The sequence below is a fragment of the Plectropomus leopardus genome, chromosome 6, assembly GCF_008729295.1.
Source record: "Plectropomus leopardus isolate mb chromosome 6, YSFRI_Pleo_2.0, whole genome shotgun sequence".
NCBI classification, from domain to species: Eukaryota; Metazoa; Chordata; class Actinopteri; order Perciformes; family Serranidae; genus Plectropomus; species Plectropomus leopardus.
The window spans coordinates 27271138-27286615 of record NC_056468.1 but is presented as its reverse complement, the minus strand read 5'-3'; the positions used below and the strand labels follow the sequence as shown (position 1 = coordinate 27286615).

General features: G+C 37.1%; 1 long non-coding RNA gene across 1 annotated transcript; it reads left to right on the top strand.

The window, feature by feature from the left end:
* The first annotated feature begins 1468 nt into the window (after positions 1 to 1468).
* LOC121943962 lies at positions 1469 to 7816 on the top strand. Its single transcript, XR_006105885.1, has 3 exons — positions 1469 to 1544; positions 2009 to 2123; positions 7643 to 7816. It is a non-coding gene; the product is annotated as an uncharacterized LOC121943962 (long non-coding RNA).
* Positions 7817 to 15478: the final 7662 nt, after the last annotated feature.

The window sequence follows — 15478 nt, the reverse complement described above, 5'->3', positions numbered from 1 at the left end:
TTAGATTATTTTTAGCCTTGTTTTGCCCTTCTTTTTTGTTGCTTTTTTTCAGTTCTTTGATGGTTGCAGGTTTGAGGTTGCATTTTACCAACACTAAAGCTAAGATTTGGTGACAGACTTTAAAATAGTAATAGCAGTTTGGTTTGGGAAACATTAATGTAAACATTCATTGGATTTTTTATATTTTTGCATGTACAGGATAGTATACAATTAGGACAAAAGTGTGCCACACGCATTAGAACGACCTACCTGAAGTATAAACAAATTCAGTCACACACAACAAAATGAACCTTGTGAGCTTTTTGAAATGCTAATGCGTGACCCGACGGGGAACCTCATGTTTGTTTACAAGACAAACAAAATGCATGTTTTCTTAAACTCTGCAAAGAATGCCCTTTCTCTGTCTGTCTTCTCCGTCTTCTCCCATCCAGTGTGTGTGGCAGCATTTCTGCTGATAAGACCCTGCCAGGAGGTGGAACAGATGTTGCCCTGACATCCATCTGGGCCTCGTACCCCTGCTCTGCCTCCCACAGCCGATGCTCCACACAGGACACCCCACATTCCCGGCCCCTCACAGCGAGGGGGCTGCTCCCCGCCCCGTGATCCTGGGGCAGTGACGCAGCACAGACATGAGCCCTGATGCTGCTTTCATTCACGGTACATGTGTGTATGTCAGTTATCAGACGAGACCTCTGGGGTCATTTGAGGTGTTTCCTCTTTGTTTCAACACTGTCCTGCCTTCGTGACGCTCTCTCAGACACACACACCCCTTTGAAAAACAAACACAAATGACGGAAATGCATCAATGTGATGTAAGTGACTGAGGAAATGTTCACTGGACCAAATAATTATTTCCAGATATGTGAGATGTTTCCAGAGAGTCACAAAATATCCAGCACTTTGACATTCGGTGTCACTTTACATATTCTAATTTATTTAAAATGATCAGTGAAGTGGTAGTTGTGTTTATCTTGAAGTTGTAAGAGCCAAGATGTGCAGTTGCTGTGGACTTCATATGTCCATTTTAATTTAATGTGATGAATTAATAGCAGCTGTGGATGAATAGTTGCATTTTGAAGAGGCCAAACCATAGTGGTGTGAAACTGAAGGAGCACCACATGGTTTGGCCTTTCCTCTTAAACCACAGTGATGAATCATTTTACATTAATGTTCATACTTTTGTTGAACACAAAGGTTAATGATAATAAAAAACAATCATAGAAGCTTATAACACATGTGGTCTAAATAACAAAGTGAAAAACACCATTAAAATAATTATGAAATTTATGAAAGCCTAGCCAAGATATGGACTTTTTTCCCTCTCACAAAAGCAAATAAAATACATTCACTTTTTGTTTTATCAATGTAAAAAATAACTTTGTTTTTGTTGAAAATATTCAGTGATTTATCAGTAACTTGCAGGTGTTTTCTTTTCCCCAGCTTTGTGTTTTCAGATGTGCAGCAGGAGATTCCTCAGAGCTGACGTCCCTGACGCTGAATGTTGAGGCAAAGGAATCCCTCCTTTCGTGCATGTGATCCTGCAGGTTTGTGGTCGAGCTGTAAAACTAATGAACGGCTCAAACCTGATAGAATCTTAACGAGTTAGACCCCTGCCAAGTAGTGAATGAGTGCACTTTGCAGCAACATGCCACAATCATTATTACCAGCAACTGATGTTCAGCTGGATTTTTCCTTCACGGTTCCTTTTCCTTCACGGTGCTTTATGTTTTGTTTTTTTTTTAATGCTTTTCCATCACTTTCAGAATATATGATCCAACAGTAATGATAAAACAAGCAAATTTTAGTACATTACATTAGTCTGAAGAAATAATTTAATCAAAAGTGGAAACTGAGGCTGTTGGGCAACAATCCAGACAGCTGTCTTTCCAGTCAAACCTATCTGGATAAGGAAGGCCTTATTCACTCTAGTCTAAGATGACTGACTGATAGAACGTTTAATCATTTAACATTTCACAAACCCTCACAGATTTGTCTATTTGTGGAACAGATTTGGCCTGCTGAAACTTGTGAGCTCTGCCTCCCCGCACTTTATTCACTGCCTTGGATTTATGAACCAGGATCTTCATGGATTCAATGCTGAAAAACTCCCTTTGCAACAGCAGGTAAATCTTAGGGAATGTGAAGTTTTACACGACAGTTTTAGATTTTGTTTTCTTTATGTAGTGTAGAACTTCTATTTCTTTTTCCTTTTCTGATCCAGCATTTGAGCAATGAAAGCTATTCTAACTATTTAATAAACAATAACACATTGTTATTCACATGTAGGTCATCACTGCTATAAAAGAAATATGCTGGGCTAATTTGCTTTTTTTTTATCCCTGAACAAATACTTCTTGAAGTGGCTAAAATGTATACCGTTTACTTTTATTAAAGTAGAAGTAGAAATACCTCAAGGTAAAATTACTCCACTACAAATAAAAGTCTTGCACTCAAAATCTTATCTGAAGTACAGTAAATATTATGTATGTTTGCGACTGGATTATAAGGTCCCCTATGTGTGAATATACATTTTACTGTTGTTGTGTGTCTTGTTCTGTATGATTTTAACTTTGTTAGTACTTCAATTTCTTTTGTCTGTAAGGTGACCTTGGGTGTTTTGAATGGTGCCTGTTAAGTTATTATTATTATTTATTATTATTATTATTATTATTATTATTATTATTATTATTATATTGTTATTGTTATTATTATTAATTTTAGGTATTATTTTATTTAGTATTATTATTTAAGGTATTTTAAAAATATGATAAAAAAAATGCTAAAAAAACCCAACTAAAAATATAATATATATATATATATGTATAAAAAGTACAAAAACAAATGCTTTCAAATGCATTCCAGTATTCAGTGTTGATAATGAAGCTCCCTTTAACAAGCGAGTGACGTTGTGTAGTTTAGTCGGGTAGAGAACTGCGTTAGGCACAGGATCACATGGTTTCTCTACTGTGTGACTCAATATAATTTAAACTTTTTTTAAGAAACCGTTTTAAACTGGATTACGCCTCCTGTAATTCATGCTGAAGTTACTGTACCCACAGCTTGTTTTTGGCTTACTTTTTCATATCCAGAAGGAATGCCACTACAGGATGCACTCTGTGTATAGTGTTTTATAAGCTGTAGCTGGTTTAAATAAAACTCATTTAAACTACCTGAGATACTGTTGGGCTGTTTAATCTATAATACTTCATATTTAGTGAGGTGATCATACATTTTGTATGTAAATCATTCATCCTTAAATTAACTAGCAACTACAGCCCTCAAACAAATGTATTGGACTAGTGGCTACAACATTTTCCTCTTAAATGTCATGCTACAAACTGGCTTTAAATGGAAATACTCAAAGTACAGCTCTTATAAGCTATTGAGAGTTTTAGATGAAGTTAATATGACGCCCGCAGGTTTCCTGCGTATGTCTGGATATTGACGGACTTAAACTTTTGTCCTCTAGAAATTGAGGAGACCACGCTGTGCAATTCTACTCCGGCCCTTTGTGGCCACCTAAACGGCTCTTGTTTTTTTCTGTGTGTTTGAATGCCTCGTCTGTTGGGTGACTTCCGTGGGATTCCAGCAGGCATGTCACTCAGATTGTTTGTCCTGGTGACGAGATCTGTGTGAGTCCTGTTTCTCTTCCTCTCCGCTCGGCCCGAGTGCTGATGGAGACCCGCATCCCAGGTGGCCCACACATCAAAACAAGAGGGATCGCGGCTCTTGGTTTTCAGACAAACATCACTCACTTTCTTTGTTTTGTGAGGGACAGGGGGCATGGCGGTTTATCTCCAGAGGATCTCCCCCGCTATCGCCTTCCACCAGCCCACCGCCCCATCCCACAGGAGCCGCTAAAAGCAAATGTCAGTCAAGGAGAAGGCGTTGCATTCCTTCAAGAGGTCAGTTAGTGGTGGCGACTGAAGGATCTGTTGCATATTTTAAGAAGACAATTAAAAAGTCTTCTATTCCAGATCTAGTTATTCTTCTTGTCTGCTTTATTCCCCTCTTTGTGACACCTCTGTCACGTTGCAGTCCATGTTTTGAAGATAACTGCCCTGTCCTTCCTGCATACCTACCGCACACAGCCTAGTTTGCTCTACAGTGAGTTATTTGACGCTGAGCCTGATTCACAATGTGCCGCATATGAAACCTGTTTCTCTGTAAGGCCGTGTGATGGGGCTCCAGTAGCAGCTCGCAGCTCCTTACCCATCTGTGCAGGTGATTCCTGCTCCGGCTCGTCCCCTCCAGGCCTATAAGGAGCACCGTGTCTAGGGGATTTTTATGAGCATGACCTTAACATGCCCGTCTCGAGCGGTCTAGACTCAGCGCTACGTTTACTAGAGTCCCCATCCCGCTGATGGCTATCAGACTTTTTGCTTTTTACAAGTGATTCTGTCTTGTCATAACTCTTTGAAGACGGACAGACGTGACGCTTTGACCATCCTTTTTGTAGACTCTGGAGAATTTACTGTCACGGCTCTGCAAAACAAAGGGGAGGGCTCTGACGTGTACTTTCTCTCTCTGCAGGAGAGTCAGAAGAACATGTGCAAAGTGCAGCTGTGGTTTGGCTGAGAAGGTGGTGAGGCTTTAGTGCAGACGCCAGCTTTAAATTAACATCAACATGAAGTACAAGCATCAGGCTCTGGGTGAAAAGTTTTTGAAGGGAATGTTTTCGATGAGAAGAGCTGAGATTAAATAAAGTTTTGCCCCAAGTGACATTATTTTCAGAGTAACACACCACAAGTGGCATTTACTTAATTCCCCATCTTTAATAGTAGTTTTTATGAGCCTTGGCCTCTGATAACCGCCATAATGAGCCGGCGCAGTGAATGTTTCATAAGAAGCCACACGTGATTAATCTGTCGCTAATATATAGTAAATATTTAATTGTCGCCCATAAATGTGGCCTTTTATACATGAGGGCCTGTTTGGTGTGCTGTGTGGCGCTGAGCCAAGCACCGTAGGTGGATTAGCTCATTGAATCCAAACAGTTTACGGGGAAAGCAGCTCCAGTGACGACACTATGTGGGCAGCTTGCTGCTCTCAAAATACAAACGTTCCGTGTGAGAGTGAAAAAAGGAGAAAAAGTGAGTCTTTCACAGGAACAATCTAGTAAACACGGTCGCTGCGCAGAGAGAGAACACCTGTGTTTTACCAAAGTTTTGGCACGCAGCAGTCTTATCACTCACCGGGAGCCATATTTGGTTGAGTGCAAATTTAATGTTCAGCAATGACGAAATGCACTCTGACTCAGGCAGGAAACTGCAAAGTCGGTCAAAAATAAGATGTGAGTGAACAACAGAAAGAGGAGAAGGTGCACAGCGTGGTGCTGAGATGATTCAGCGCTGCAGGCTGCAGACACAAACACGGGTTAGATAGTGGGAATAAGCTTAGAGCTGAAGCCAGAAATAGTGTTTAAAGTGTTATGGATTAGGGTTAAATGTCAGAAAGGTCAAGCAAGATACCATTTTAGATTGGCTTAGAGAGGTTAGCTGGAAGGAGCTCGCTGAACAACTGGTCAGCTGGCAGCTAGAGGTCTGACTCTTTCCATCATTTTACAGAAACCAATGTAACACAATATATTATGCTGCAAACCTGACACTGCTCGCCTTTCTAAGTTCCCAAATAAATCTCATTTTAGCTTTTGATAAGAGCTGGTGGAAATCTCGAGACACTTAATGAATCGGGAACATTTTATTTAGACTTGATGTAAAAGAAAAATCCACAGCATTGAAGCCATAATACACAGATTGATCAAATATATTAGTTATTTTAACACCTATAAAACTCAGAAGAACAGGATAGTGTATACCCAAGGCTCAGAGGCAAACATATATAAACAAACCCCAGGATATAAATTCTAAAATGTGGTTTTTTTTGGGCCATTTGAGAATTATGAATTGTCTCCTGTCCAGCGTTTTGGGATCATATGGCACTGCTTCTTCTGTTTACTTTTGTTGTGAGGATTGATCTTAAACATCCTCTAATGAGATTAGCCAATAGTAGACACTGAGGTAAAGACAATATGTCAACTCTCTTTACTCACTGACCAGCTGCCTAAATCTCGCTCAAATCCAGTAAAAATATGTTCATATTTTTTAAGTAAGATTTTTATTACATTTTTATTATATTTAATTTTACATTTTTGATTTTTTTAGAATTCCTAATGTTGCCTAAATGAGCTGCTCTAACATAGGTAAACAACAATATTTGAAATTTAACTTCAATAATTGTGATTTGCTCAGATGCTAACAAATTCAACTGAGTTTTGATTCCATTGCTAATACAGAAGCTTTGTACATGCATGTTAATGTTAAAACCTTAACATTTTTAACATTTCACATAAAGAGCGCACGTGCACTACTAATCGGTGCGTGATGCTTTTTTTGCAACAATGTTTTGAATAGTAAGGTTTTAACAAAAATGCATGTATTTGGGGAAGTAGTGAGCATACATAGCACATGGTTGAGCAATTAATATACAAATTATTATTTGGGGGGTAAAGTATTGTTTTAAGTAATATTTTTACTTTGATTTGTAAGAGAGTATTTCCTCAGTGTGATGTTACGACATTTACTTATGTAAAAAAAAATCGGAATATTTCCTCCTCGACTTAAAATTGTGCATCGTAAAGTACATTACACTGAAGTAAATTTGCCATGATTTAGTTCTATAAATTGCAGATGAACTGTATTGCTCAAATAACTGATTCAAACTTTAAATAGTCTTTAACAATCTGTCAGCCATGTCAGTAACAAATGAAAATAACAGTAATAAATAACTGTAAAATCAATAATAAATGTGTTGCAAAGAATCAAATTTTAGAGGTTGAATTTAATACTTTTATGCGTTTTTTTTGTCACTTGGACAAAATAAAAAGAAATGAGCTGCTGAAAGCTGAAGGAGTGATATTCTCACATTCTCCTCAGTCTGTCGCTCGTGTTGCTCCCCCCCACCCCAGCCCCTCTGAATCTGCCTGGTTCACATACACAAGATTAAGTAGCAAAAGTGACATCCAAGACCAATCGGGCCACCCAAGAGAACCACAACCAGCGGAGAGGCTGTCAGAGCCCCCTTTTGCAACATTAATCTTCAAGCCTCTCCTGCACTGCCAACTCACATCTCCTTCAAACAGGACAGGGAGGTAGAAAACTGAACTTTTCCCTCCCTGAAGGTTTTCTCCTCTCCATCAATGAAATCTTCGGGGGACAATTCATCGTCACCCGCCATGTGCCAGACAACTTCAAACACTGGCAAAATGAATTACTTTTCCAGACATTTTAAAAAATTTACCCTTTAATTTGGCAACAAGAGAAATGAGTGTGGACATAAGTTCAATCCACAGTCGACCTAAAGGTCCCTGCAAAGACGTGAGGCAGAAATTACGCTAAGGATTCTGTTTTAAAGTGATTTATGCCTGAAAGAGCTACATTTAACTTGTCTGTCGAGGGCTGCAGAGACATTTCGCTGGTTTGTTCCACACATTAATAAGATGTTAACATTCAGCAGTGGAATTTATCTTAAACGTCACAGGGCTGCTAAAATAGACATCGAGGGATCTGCACGCTAACTGAGCTACTTTTAGCTAACCCTTTTGTCTTCTTTACTGACCAAAAGCATCTTTGATCTCTTTCAGGAGGACAACTCTATGGCGTGTGGGGGTTATCCTGACCTTCCGAGGGGTGGTGTCACGTCCAACCTTATAGCGGTATGAATGGGAAAACAGAAAAGATGAATACAGCAATTGATAAATAGCGGAACATGGGTGTGTTATGCCGTGGATGCCTTCAGTCCCAGGAGAGGGCTTTCCTAACCCCAACCTTTCTTCTGCCTGAGACCTGAGAAGCAAAGGGGGACGCTGCGCCACCTAACAGCGTTCCTTTGAAGAGAGCAACGCTGAAATCAAGCAGCATGCCTCGAATACTTTCTGCTAGTTTTTGGTAAGACTCTTTGCACATGGCTTGAAACTTAATCTATGGGAATATATTTTAACCTGATATTTTATATTTTTTGTATTGTAAACAAAGTCCACGAAAATAACAAAACTAACAATAACCTGATCCAACTAACAAGTGTTGTCTGAATAGCCAAAGCCTGGTACATCTTTACCTGTAATGCTACAGACATTGTTGCCCAAAAACTGCTGAAACACTATTTTTACTTAATCCCTCAAAAACTGTTCTGCTGTTGAAATACATACTAGGGCACTAAATGTGTATTAATCTGCAACTGACACTAGTTCCCAAAAAATGCTGTATTTACTCCTGTTTGGCTTGTATCTGATCAAATTTACAGTCCAGCGTGTTTCTGATGTTCATCTTATTTTTTTTAAATTAAAAGTTTGCATCAGCGACACCTTGATGTATGCCTTCAGTAGGAACTAGGGTTGCAAATGGTAAGCACTTTCCTTAATCAATTATTGGTAAAAATTAATGATTGATTAATCACTATTTGAAAAAAAACATTAAACTTTGCTTATTTCAAACAATATTAAATTTGTTTTGTTTTGTTATAATTGCTAATAGGAACCTTTGGTATGGGGATAAGTAAAACCCCTTTCTCAGTGGACACCCCCCCCCCCCCCAAAAAAAAAACAAAATAACACCAACTAACATCTGGCTTTTGTGTTTAATGGAAAAGCTGAAAATCTGTTTACCAGCCTGTTTTCTGGCGTGTCCGTAATGTTGAACATAACACAACAGTAAAGAAAAAAAACAAACTATGTATGTATGGAAAAGGAGTCCCTCGCCTATTTTAAGTGGGTTTTCTTGATCTTGATTTTTGGAAAAAGTGTATAACATATAGGATTGGGCTGTCAGAAAGCATTACAAGATGGACTAACTCACTGTTGGTTTTAATCTTTTCATTGGTTCTTTGACAACAAGAAAAGAAGAAATTATCAAAAAGATTATTTTCTGATTTTGCTCCCCACTCCCCTATGATTGCTTCTCAAACACAGTGCTAATTAAATGCATTTTCTTTGTTGTTCATAGATTATCAACAAACTCTTTAAAATTCATTTTTGATTTGATTTTGGCTAAATGTTGTCCTTATTTTGCAGGATACTCCTCTGACCCGAATTATTTCCATTGGGAACACTATACCAAAGACAGCTGCTCACATCATTCATTGTAAGTTGCCATTTATTTCTTCAAATGACATTAAAATGTTTTGAGCACCACAAATTAAACTTCATTTACCTCCACCTCCCTGCTCCATTGCTCAATTGATGTTTGATAACGGACATTGGATTGAGTGCTTAGGCCTTCGGTGTGACCTCTGCCTGGTAAATTACGACGATTTTTATAGGGACTGAAAGAAGGAGAGGGGAGTTAGTGGTTAATTAGCCACTGAGTTAACAACAGCTACCAGCTGACTGAACTAACAGCCGACAATGCTGAAAACAACGGGTGTAGTTGGCAAACAAGAAAGACGCTTAAAATTCCACTAAAAGTGGAGATGAAACCAGATGAAGAGTACATGTTACTCAGTCAGTCAAATTATTGTGGACTCAAACTCCAGACTTGATACAAAAGGGACTTACAAGAAGTCAAAACGAGCCTGCAGTTCACCCAAAAAGAAGTGGACGATTTGAAGGCTGACAGAATAAAACATTCTTAGAGCTGCAACACAATGCAGGCTGATATTTTCAAGTCTGTGATAGCTTGCTGACTATCACAGACAAGAAGGAGTATCAGGAGGGACAGACCAGACGGAACAACCAAGTATTTGGAGTAGCAGAGTCACCGGGAGAAACCTGGGCCGAGACTGAGAAGAAAGTTCTGGCTGAGAAACTGCAAGAAGAGGTGGAGGAGGAGAGGGTGCACCGCACAGGGAAACCCAGCGGAGGCGACAGACCGTAGACCAACAGATGTATTTACATTTTGTATGGATAGATGAGTACATTTGTATTCATATCTGACTCTTTTTACTGATATACTGATATGATATATTGATGTCTATATATAGAGAGGAAAAAGGCAGTGTAACTATATTAATATTTATAAACATTTTTGTATAGAAATGTATATTTTTACTCATTTACTTTTTTGTATAGAAAATACAAATGAATACATGAATATTTATATTTATAAGAAGATTAAAATGTTTTTATTATAGTATTGATAATCATTAATGGGGCTCAAAGGGATATTTTTGACAATAATGAAACAGAGAATAGGGGCTAGGATTAAATAAGTTCTTACTTCTGCCTACTCCTTTTCAAGCATGTTAAAATGCTGATGGATGCAACTTACTTATTTAATTTTTATTTATTTTTTTTTATAATTTATATATATATTTTTTTTCTTTTCTTTTTCTTTTTTTTGTATTTTAATTATTTATTTTTTCACTGCTTTTTTCACATGTTCAAAATAAAGATATCAATCAATAAAAAAAAAAACTATATGGGGGGGTGGCAGTAAAAATCCAAGAAATGTAAAAACAGAAACAAAGAGAATCAGCATCGGTGGATACCATATAGGGATAGGTATTATCGTGGTTATACAGTACATAAAATTTCAATCAATATATCCAACGAAATCAAACAAATATTTTATGAATAACCAAACAAATGTGTGTTTTTGGCTAACCTAAATAAATGAGATATATTGAATGTCAAATTAAGTTGAGTCAAATCAGGTTAGTAACATAAAATAAACATAAAATCAAAAAATAAACAAACAAAACCCTTCATTTTTTTTAACAGACGACATCACTTCATTCCAATCTACTACTGCTCCACGCTACAGAAATGTTGAACCCGTATGAGGAAGTTCACAGCCTTAAAGCCTCAGGTGGAGCCCTTCTGGCAATTCCAAAGTCAAGACTTACAAAAGGTGACCGTGCCTTTGCCATCAGGGCCCCTCAGCTTTGGAACGACCTGCCAGAAGAAATAAGACAGAGAACAGTGACTTATTTTAAATCACATCTTAAAACCCATTTTTATAGACTTTCTTTGATGTTATATCGTCTTTTCATTTCATTTTTATTTATGGCTTATTATCTTATTTCCTCTTATTTTTTGGTTTTATTGCTTTTGTCGTTTTTGGTCTATATGTATTAATTATTTTATATTGTCATTTTGTTTCCCGCATGCATGGTTTGTCTTCTCGTTTTAATTTTATCTCAACTCTACTCTAGTTTGTCTCGCTTATGTTCAGTAGGATCGTTTGGCTTTCTGTCGTTGAATGTGTCCCGTTTCTGCTTTTTCTTTGTCAAGCACTTTGTAAACTCTGTTTTTAAAAGTGCTATATAAATAACGTTATTATTATTGTTATTGTAAAATATCTGAAAATATAATATGGCCTAGCTGTTTTTGTTGTCTCACTGTACAGAGGATAATAAATGATGCAAGAATAATAAACAGAACACTTTAGGTAAACAGGTTCTTTTCAGTGTTGCTTGCTATGAGCTTTTGTTTGGATAATATGAAGTCATCATTAATCTGCGATCTGTGCCCTTCAAAACAAGCTGCGCTCCACACAGCCTGCTGAAAAACACACACACACACACACACACACACACACACACACACACACACACACACACACACACACACACACACACACACAGGGAAGCAGGTCTGTGGCTTGCGTGCCTCATCGCCTGGGTTAGGGAGTTCACAGTAGTGAGTGACCACAGACAGCAGTGATCATTAGGTCATCGTGGGCCAGAGAGCGGTTTGCGTGAGTGAAGGTGTGTGTTTGTTATTTAGAGAAGCTCCATTAAACAAATATCATCTTGGCACACGTTCAAACTAAAACTTTCACATCAGGTCTTCTGTCCAGCTGCTGAGTCAAAGCAGGACGCACAGCTCGATAATGGCCTGCATGCTGTCCAACAGAGTGTAGGAGTAGTTTAAATGACAGCAGGCTGAACTCTCTTTAGAACAGAAAATAAAAACAGTTCATGACAGATTAAGATTTCTTCCCCAGTGGAAATATCCATTTGAAGACACAGAAGTCCTGCAGGAATTCCATGGCTTGCTATCTGTTTTTTGCACAAACATTTGGCGTCTGGGAGCCACATTTCCTCGCCAGTGCTATAAAAATCTGAATGCATGATTGAATTAAGTGTAACACAGATTGTGGTTTGCTCAGCATCACCCCAGAGGTTTTTATTGTATCTTCCAGCTGGCAAGGCCAATTATTACTTAACCCATAAAGTAATAAAACATTATGACACTGTTAGGGACTGAAAACACTCTAAAACACTGTTATAATGAGCAGGTGTCATCACACTGCATGCTACAGTGTGTGCTGCACTCACCACAAATGCAATCCATGGGCTATGTGTAAATATATTACATGTTGTATACAGCATGGTTTAATTACACATGAATTCTGTCCACTTAAATTCAGTTTATAGGTGTTGATACGCTGGCAAACGTCCTCAAATTGCCACCTCAGTACATTGGAATTAAATAGGATTTTAATTTGTGGTGTTCAAAGCATTGAAAAACTACAATTAACATCTCTTTTCAGAATGGTTGTCCCCTTTACAGGCTTCCCCACCAAAAATACAAGCTTGACAAAATTAGGCATTGTACATTTCTGCAAACCACAGATGTGTATCAGTTGCACTTGTCATCATATGATGCAGTTCTGATTCTGACATGTACGTGACCTAACTTTTTCATCACACAGAGGGAATGGTGGATGGCATCACACCTGTGCGGGATGGCTGCTAAGGAGAGACAGCATACAGCAGCAGAGCACTGTTCGAGACCAACAAACACAGGTATTTTTTTAACAAGAGTTCCAGATATTTCGTGCTGATTTTGTAGTGACAGAAGCAGGATTTTTTTAACAGGAGTTTGGGTCATTTCCAGATGTTTTTTTCTAGCATCAAAAGCGAGTACTTTTCATTAAGATGTACAAGGTACAAGGTAGATTAAACGTCATGTTTAAACGTTTATGCCGGCTCATGTTTGTATCAACAAAAGCAGGTATTTTTTAACAAGAGTTTTAGACATGTCCTGTCATCTTTGCATTGGCAAAAGCATGTATTTTTGAATGAGAGTCTAGGACATTTTCAGCCGTGATTGTAGTAACAAGAGCAGGCATGCTTTTATTTTTTTTAATTTCTCTAACAAGTATGGGACATTTCCAGCAGTGTTTGTAATAACCAGAATGTTTATTATAAACAAAAACATGATGTTTTCCTAACACAAATCAAGTGGAAAAGAAAGTCATGGTACTGTTGTCGAAAAACAGTTATTTTTTTTGTATATTCTGTGAAAAAACAAAATGTATCATAGTATTTTATGTCATAAAAATTTGATTTAAAAAAGTCATACAGTCAACAGTATGTCAAAAAGTGATTAAAAAAGTGATTGTATAGTATGTATGTTTTTTGTTTTTCACTCCTTTCAATGGGATAGCTATTTCAGTTTCGTTATGCATACTGTATATGTCTATTACTTGTGCTCCTTTTTCATTTGACTGTGAGTGGTAGAGTATGGGTTATGACTCAATAGATACATTTGAAAAGTTATTCCACCATCAAAAATCTGTTTATCACTGTTGAATTTTAAATATCTCTTTTTGTGTTGTTCGTTCTGTGTATTATCTTTGTGATATGAGTTGAATAAGTAAAAAGTTAAAAAAAAAAAAAAAAAAAAAGTTGCAGTATAATATATCGGAAAACTGTTAAATCATAGTTTAGTATTTTAAAAAACTATCATAGTATTGCATGTTGACAAAACGTAACAAAGTCGTACTGTTGTATGTTGTAAAAAAAAAAAAAAAAATCATAGTATAATATAGCCAAAAAAAGTGATAAAAGGTCATAGTTCAGTCCATTGTATAGCATGTCAAAAAATTGGAAAAAGTCATATATTTTTCATATATTTTATTTTTTTTTTATTTTGGCACGCTAATTTATGCTGTTTTGAGATGTTTAAAGGTGTTTTTGGGACATGTCATTTTTTGACATTTTTGCCTTACTATAGCCTTGCCTTTTTGTTCATTTTTTTTCAACATGCATTTTTATGGTGTTTTTGGCCGATTTTGCAACATTCTTTGCTATGGCGTGTTTTGGCATGCTAATTCATGCTGTTTTGAAGTGTTTTCAGCTGTTTTTGGGACATGGCATTTTTTGACATTTTTGCCTTACTATAGCCTTGCCTTTTGGGTCATTTTTTTTCAACATGCATTTTTATGGTGTTTTTGGTCAATTTTGCAACATTCTGTGCTATGGCGTGTTTTGGCACGTCATTTTGTGCTGTTTTGAGATGTTTTAAAAGTGTTTTTGGGATATGTCATATTTTGACATTTTTGCCTTACTATAGCCTTGCCTTTTGGGTCATTTTTTTTCAACATGCATTTATTATGGTGTTTTTGGCCGATTTTGCAACATTCTTTGCTATGGCGTGTTTTGGCATGCTAATTTATGCTGTTTTGAATGTTTTTCAGCTGTTTTTGGGACATGGCATTTTTTGACATTTTTGCCTTACTATAGCCTTGCCTTTTGGGTCATTTTTTTTCAACATGCATTTTTATGGTGTTTTTGGTCGATTTTGCAACATTCTGTTGCGATGGCGTGTTTTGACATTTTTTGACATTTTTGCCTTACTATAGCCTTGCCTTGTGGGTCATTTTTTGCACATGCCATATTTTGGTGTTACTATAGCCTTGCCTTTTGGGTCATTTTTTTTCAACATGCATTTTTATGGTGTTTTTGGCCGATTTTGCAACATTCTTTGCTATGGCTTGTTTTGGCATGCTAATTTATGCTGTTTTGAAGTGTTTTCAGCTGTTTTTGGGACATGCCATTTTTTGACATTTTTGCATAGCCTTGCCTTTTTGTTCATTTTTTCAACATGCATTTTTATGGTGTCTTTGGCCGATTTTGCATCATTCTTTGCTATGGCTTGTTTTGGCACGCTAATTTTTGCTGTTTTGAAGTGTTTTCAGCTGTTTTCGGGACATGTCATTTTTTGACATTTTTGCTTTACTATAGCCTTGCCTTTTGGGTCATTTTTTTTCAACATGCATTATTATGGTGTTTTTGGTCAATTTTGCAACATTCTTTGCTACAGCTTGATTTGGCACGCTAATTTATGCTGTTTTGAACTGTTTTCAGCAATTTTTGGGATGTCATTTTTTACATTTTTGCCTTACTATAGCCTTGCTTTTTGGGTCATTTTTGCCAACATGCATTTTGATGATGTTTTTGGCCGTTTTTGAAAAATTATTTGCTATGGCGTGTATTTGCACGTTATTTTGTGCTGTTTTGAGATGTTTAAAGGTCTTTTTGGGACGTCATTTTTTGACATTTTTGCCTTAATATAGCCCTGCCTTTTTGGTCATTTTTTTTCGACATGCTTTATCATGGTGCTTTTGGCCATTTTTGCAACATATTATGTTATGGCATGTTTCTGTTTGCTATTTCATTCTGTTTTGATGTTACTTAAGCCGTTTTTAGGACATTTTTCGCTGTTCTATAGCATTGCTTTTTAGGTAATTTT